The 7,072-nt window shown below is 35.3% G+C and overlaps 1 long non-coding RNA gene across 1 annotated transcript; it reads right to left on the bottom strand.

Moving 5' to 3' along the window:
• Positions 1–2,040: 2,040 nt before the first annotated feature.
• LOC135157641 (uncharacterized) lies at positions 2,041–5,533 on the bottom strand. The gene is made up of 3 exons (XR_010296627.1): positions 5,238–5,533; positions 2,761–2,900; positions 2,041–2,193 (listed from the first exon to the last, which is right to left on the bottom strand). It is a non-coding gene; the product is annotated as an uncharacterized LOC135157641 (long non-coding RNA).
• Between the last annotated feature and the right edge of the window lie 1,539 nt (positions 5,534–7,072).

Genomic DNA, 7,072 nt, shown 5'->3' with positions numbered 1-7,072 from the left:
AAAAATAAAACGATATATATATATATATATATAAACCAAAAAAAATTCATGGGGCGGCAAAAACTTTCTTGAAGATAAATGTATTCTTTTTATTTCACCATCAACTTTCTTTTGTCAGTATTCTTCATGTCCAGGGGCCCATTTCAAAAGTGCTTTAACATTATGGCAACTACCATGGAAACCACAATTATAATTGGATGTTGCGCCATATTATAATGGTAGTTGCCATATTAAAGACAAAGTTGTGATAGTTGTACCTCTCTATGAAACAGGCCCCAGGAGTGTCATTGCCATTCTGTTTAGAGATAAAATTTAGTTGGTAACATTTTGTCATATTTCAAACAATCCTAGATCTATTTCCAAAAAAAAAACATTAGTCCAGAAATTACCTGTACCACGTTCCGTCCAGTACCCATCATTTTTATTTTCACAGTAACTGGTTGCATGTGTTGATATTTGATAGTGCATTACTAGTAATCATGTTAATATTTGCATGAACCAAATTTCTGTGATGTGCAAAATGTTCATCTTCTCTTATCTGTGAACAAATTCTGATTTTAAATTCAAGTATAATTTAATAAATAAATATATTTTTTGATAAATGGTGAACATGTTCAGCCGATATTTCCCAGATCTACAAAAGAGGAAGATCATAATCCTTTACAATCGTAATTTCTGCAAATTGAGACTGACTTGCAACTGTAAGAATGAGAGACGTTAAAGTGAAAAATTCAAGTGGAAATTAGAATAGCACATTTTATGATTTATTTCATATGGATTTATCATAAGTCATTCAGATGTAATCATATATACATCGCTTTCCATTTGTTGGTGATGCTGCATGTCTGACATTGCATCTTTTATGTTGAGACTATTAACAGGTTGTTAGCTCTGGCAAACTGCAAACCACTGTACCTTTGTTAGCTAACAATCAGATGAATATTGAGTGATGTCAGAGGGAATAAGATATCAGCTCTCTTTTTAGCAGTGGAGATAGCAAGTTAGAACATTTTCTGTTAACTTTTTTTTTTAATCTACGAAACATAATTATTTGGATTCTTAAATTGTAACATGTGAGACGTTTATCACATCAATAGGAATCGACTTAGATTTAGAAGACACAGAACTTTTAATTCCTATAGTAGTATGTTCAATGTTCAGAAGACCAAAATTTAACCGCATTGCAATGGAGCTGGCATTGAGGTAACTTTTACAGTGTGGGACAATGGGGGACAAGCTGGGAAAAAATGGATCTACAGTTATGTTGTCACCATGACTATCGCTGCTTTGAAAATACTGCAACATTGTCTTCTCGATTTGAAGTGAATTTGGGACTTGAAGACTGGACTGATGTTGCGGACGTGCCTGAGGACGATGACGATGAAGCCTGACCCACGTTGTGGACAGATCCAAGATTGAACTTGTTCTGTTGACAGAAAAATCATATGTTCAAATTTATTTCATATGTTTTACTCATAATAATGAATACTAAAAAATCGCCTCTCATGTACCAAGTCGATACAGTTTGTCTGTTCTTTACTTCATTAATATTCGAAACATCTTAAGTTTTATTTTATTATATTATATTTTTAAGGGTACTTTTCTGAAGGCAAATGGCTCTCACTTCAAGGAAATGCAACACCCATTAACCTGTACTATTTTACACAGGTAGTCAAGTACAAATATGATAAATCATATTGAATGGAAATGTGGATGTATAATTACAGGAAACGGGTTAATGTAAACATGAGAGAATGATCCAATCATCAATGTATAATTCAAAATGATTTGTATAGTTTGTATGACAGCGCTCATATCCACCCGGCAGAGTGCACAAAGTGCAAATTAATACCATAGCTGTTGCCCGACCGTTTCCTGTTGCAAGGAATTCCTGTCAGAACCCAGAAACTAAACCTGGGTTAAGTGCAGCACAATATCAGAATTCATATTTATAAAATAAATTTCTTTGCATGAATTCAAATTGATATACACATATTCTCTCTTCCCTGGGATAAGAAAACAAAATATTGAATATCTTACTCTCGATAATGTATGTGGGGATCGAAGTAGGAATTCCATTGCCTCGATCACTGTACTTGTATTTACGTGCTGCATTTGAGGGAGTTCCGTCACCACTCTTCCTCTCCATTTCTGTCGTTTTTTAGGAAGTTGTCCCTCAACTCGCTACGTCACCTTAAAATAATGAAAAAAACAACACGAAATCTAATTCCTATAACCTCTGAAAATTTTCATTTCTGTTTATGACTCATTTCAAGCCCTACCCACTCCCCCCCCCCCCCCGAAATATTTCAATGTGAAATTGGACAACATGCTTTTGATAGTAAAGAACTTTGCCTCCATTTTTTTTTTCTTGTAAAAGTGACGTGATATTTATATTATGTATTTGAGAGGTGGGGTTGGTATATAGTTTTTGGTCCACATCACAAAGCAAGGTCTCTTTCTGCATTTACATACCCTTGCTCTTGTGTCTCATTTCATTTTTTTTTTAAAACACTAGACTATTTTACACATGTGCAAACAATTTTAAAAATGGCCATAATGACCAAAACTTACCATTGGTATTCATTGAATTACAACAACCAGAAGTTAGCTACAGTTGTTAGATTGTGAACTTGATTTGCTTTCAAACATCCACATACAAATATAACTCTTTTACATTGTTCAATATTTTTCTTCAAATTGATAGTGAAAAAATCGTGAAGTTTGAGAAAAATTAATATGACGTAAAATGATACCAACCTGAGATTACAAGCTGACGCCCAATGTCATGTCATAGATCATTTTTTTACTTCTGTATCCTTGAACATCTCCAATATCTTGTCATACAGGATTGGATTTTCCTACACTTCTAGGATAAGGGCTTCCTCCATGTTGGTTATCTGTCATGCAACACATTCCATATAAATTTTGTTAGCAAATAATAATAATAAAGGTTTAAAGAATTGCAAAAGCGATTAGTGAAAGGCCAGTGCCCAATCAGCAATTTCTTACATTTACATTGTAACTGGCAGGCTTGCTGATCAGGGTCCTATTTTTATAATGCACAAATAGAAATTCTCCTAATTGAAATGATTTGCTTAGTTGTAGAGAAAAGTGATCGTCTAGAAATTCCTTCAAGAGCTTGAAATAATAATTTTTTATCATTTGAAAAGTACATGTAAACATAGGGTCATGTTAAGAAAAAAAAAGATAGAGGCACAATTTTTTGCCTCCATGAGAGCCTATAAGCTAAGCCATATAATGTTTTTTTTGGGATGAAATGTTTGTTGAATAAAATGTCAGCAAATTATGTCTTCTCTGTATAATATACGTACCCAATCACTTCACCCCCCAAAAAAAAAATTAATAATAATACTAAATAAAAAAAATAAACCAATGAAAAAAGAATGAAATTACACAAATAAAGCAATCAAATTTTGGAACAGAAATGTGCAGATTTAAAAGTTATGCCAGCACACAAAGGACATATTTCATATTGAAAAAGGGTCACTTTTGTTCTGGGGGATTTCTATTTCGGACAAGCCAGTGCCAACCCAAACCCCTTCCCATCACCCCACGATTGAGCTGCCCCTGGATAAAGGAAAGTGCGCTCATTTAAAAATCCTTTACATAATAACAGACTGACAATTTTTGACAAACTAGAAACGATAAATTTTTTTAATGCAAGTTCTCTCCAAAATTATAGTAGCCTAAATTTAGTGACTAGGCCTAGACTCTATATTTCAATGAAAACAAGGTCTAACGTTAATTAGCTAAGCCTATGACGTCATATGGGGAGGATTTAGAGTCTAGGTTTTTACATTATTTATTCGTATGCCTAGTCTTTTCCAGAGAGTTTGTGGGAAATAATTAAGTTAGCCTTACTCCTTAGCCTAGGACTCCAAAATTCCTACTAGGGTCTAGATCTACTTTCCACCATTTGTTTCGATCTAGAACAGATCGACCAGAGGGTCCCACAAAAATATGGTCAAACTGAGCAATCGGTCTAACTTCTTTCAGTTCAGGCTACCAAAGTTTCACCACTCCAGATCCCCTCTTATTAATTCCTTGTCACCATCTAGTCCTATCTGCCACTCTTGCTGCTGACAAAACGACTCAGTGCCTAGCTCTCATCTATTATAGACCCTACTACTAAAACTAAAGTACTACTACTAAGTACTAGGCTAGGCTAGTCTATATCTTAATAATTCATCCCGGAATTCATCATATTCGTTCAGAGGTCTAACTTACATGTACTACTATGTTACTAACGTTAGACCTATGTGTAGACTCTAGACTACTGAGGCCTAACGTTAGACCAACAACCAGTCTAACTTTTGTTAACGTTACTTATAGGTCTACCTAACGTTAGATCTAACTATATGTAACGTTAGGCCTAGGCCTAATGTTACTGTTAGTTAGACTCTAAGTTAAAGATAAATGCCAGTTGTGGTAACGATTTCAAAATGAGTTCGTACAGTCTACAGAATCCAATGAAATGACCACCAAAGTGTCTGTTTGTATATATAAAAAATATGTGCCAAAGGATTCCGGAAGAAATTGTGTAATTGCTGAGAAATTAGCAAATAAGCACGGGATTTGGGTCAAGCGTCGGGCCGACATTTAAAGCAATACTTTTTAATAGTACACTGTCCCACGTGCGCTTATCTGTGTTGGTGATCTTCAGTATGACTATGAACATTTTTCAGCGTAGATTTCAAGATTTCACAAAGTTCAGTTCATGTAACTGTACCACTAACGTTATACCAGATCTAGATCCTCGATAATATAGATTATAGTGACAATTATTAATTAAGCTCGGTTTTACACACTTTCTCGTGAAATCAGTGTTTCCTGCATGCAACTACTGAGTACTTTCATTTATCTTTAAGTCTAACTTTCTTTATTTAGTAATTACGTTAGGCCAGTCTAATTGATTATCGAGTCTAACATGAGGTCTAACGTTAGATCTAGATGTAACTTAAGCTAGGATAAACATCTAGCCTATCTAAATTATATATAGGCCTATCTTGTTAGACCGAGTCTAAGCTAACTTACGTTAGATCTTCGTTAGATCATAATTTTTTTGTAACGTTAGGCCCTAGCCTAGGGCTAGGCCCTATCCCAGATTATTATTTCCGGCCTTATATTATTTGGCCTTATTTTCTTGTGCTCTACTTTCTGGGGCTCGGTTCTACAGTATGCGAAATGACACTTGTTCTTAATTAGTTGCTTACCAGACCAAGAATTGCAAGATCAAGTCCTCCTTCAGTCACCTCTCTTCAGCAGGTAATACACGTAGACCTACGTGTATGTGCGATTTTGCATTTAACACGTAAACTCCCATAGACTATCACCGCAGGCGATTTGTCGCTTGATCAGAAAATATGTGGGCAATGACGTAATTTATCTGGACTGTGATTGGCCAGAAGTGAAAAAACCGTGTGCCGTGCTCTGAAAATGGCTTGCTGATCGATCTGCAAATCCGGCAAATTACGCCGTGTTGTACAATACGGCACGGCACCGTTGAAGTGGAAACAGTTTCATAGGATTTAGTGGGGATCGATTTTTTTTTGCCGTGCCGGAGTGCCGTGGTGCCGTGCACGGTCGCCGTGCCGGATGCGGTGTAAACGGGCCTTTACTTAGGCGGATCCAGAGGGCCCAAGGTGCCTGGGACTCCCTATTGGCGGAGCAAAAAAAGGGGGAAGGCATTTTTTTTTTTAAGAAGAAAAGAGAGGAGAAAATAAGAGGATGAAGAAGAATGAATAAGATAAGGTAAGGGGACGACTTGGAAAATAAAATAAAAAACATTTCATGTCACTATATGAAATTTTCGCTCGCGCTTCACGTTTGTATTGCATGTTTCATGAAATAGGGCTACATGAGATTCTTCCTCAATAGGCTGATATGGAGCTTAAAATATCAAGTTTTGAAGTCAATATAAAAAAATATATTTCAGCTCCTACATCGAGCTTTCATTATTTTGCTTGATTTATAAATTGATTTACAAAAAGTGTTATGTAAAATGTCCGTTTTATTGTCTCAGTATCAATATTTTCAGCTCGCTGCGTGCTTGCGTCATTTGATTTGTCAGGTACCTATTCTCTTTGTGTATTCCATAAAGTTATCAAAATTTCCCTTTTCAGGTTTGATTGTCAAAACCTATCCGCCAGCGCTGCGCGCTCGCATTTTGATTGGTGAGTGATGTATACCTCATTTATTTCCTCTATAATAATAAGCAACTCTCTAACAAACTACTTAAAATCCCCTTTTCATGACATCGCGATTTGCGCTCTCATTAATTTGTTAAAAATATATTAACCCATGCGTCCTATTCATAATTACAAAAGTGCTTAAACTATCCAGTTTTCAGGAATTGATATCAACAAATGTCGGGCTGTCATTAGGATTATTAGATTAATAAATAAAAAAATAACATTTTCATAAATTCCTAATAATCATATTGTCCCTTTTTTCAGAATGGAATATCTCGCGCTTAAGAAGAGATATAGAAGAAAGTCATCATTTTCATATGACAAAATGTCCTTAGAATTTCCAGGTCCTAGGTCAAAATGAAAATAATAAAAATATCAGCTTGCGCTTCGCGCTCACGTCATTTATTAAGAGCGATCCATAATATCCACTTCACAATTTTCCTACACATTGCTTAAATTAGTGCTTAAATTGACCCCTTTTCCAGATAGGAATATCAAATATTTTCAGCTCGCGCTCCACGATCACATTGATTTTCATGATAAAAATATATTTAGAATGCCCAAATACTAGGTCTGAATCCTAAACACATGCATGCATGATCACATGAGATACACAGCTTGTTCTTTTTTTAAAACATGCTTAAATTATCCAGTTTCAGACTAAATTTTCTGCTCGCACTTCGCGCTCACATTATTGATTTAGGATACCCAATTACCCATTTTTTATGATTTACAAAACATGAATAGAGTGACCCGTTTTTTTAGGTCTATATCTTTTTTTCCGCTCACGCTTCGCGCTCGCATTGTTTAGTTATATGCCTATCCTGCCCATGATTAAAAAATATGCTTAGAATATC

The sequence above is a fragment of the Lytechinus pictus genome, chromosome 19 (genome assembly GCF_037042905.1).
Source record: "Lytechinus pictus isolate F3 Inbred chromosome 19, Lp3.0, whole genome shotgun sequence".
Taxonomy (NCBI): Eukaryota; Metazoa; Echinodermata; class Echinoidea; order Temnopleuroida; family Toxopneustidae; genus Lytechinus; species Lytechinus pictus.
Note: the sequence above shows the minus strand (reverse complement) of the source record. Positions and strands in the feature narration are given on the sequence as shown.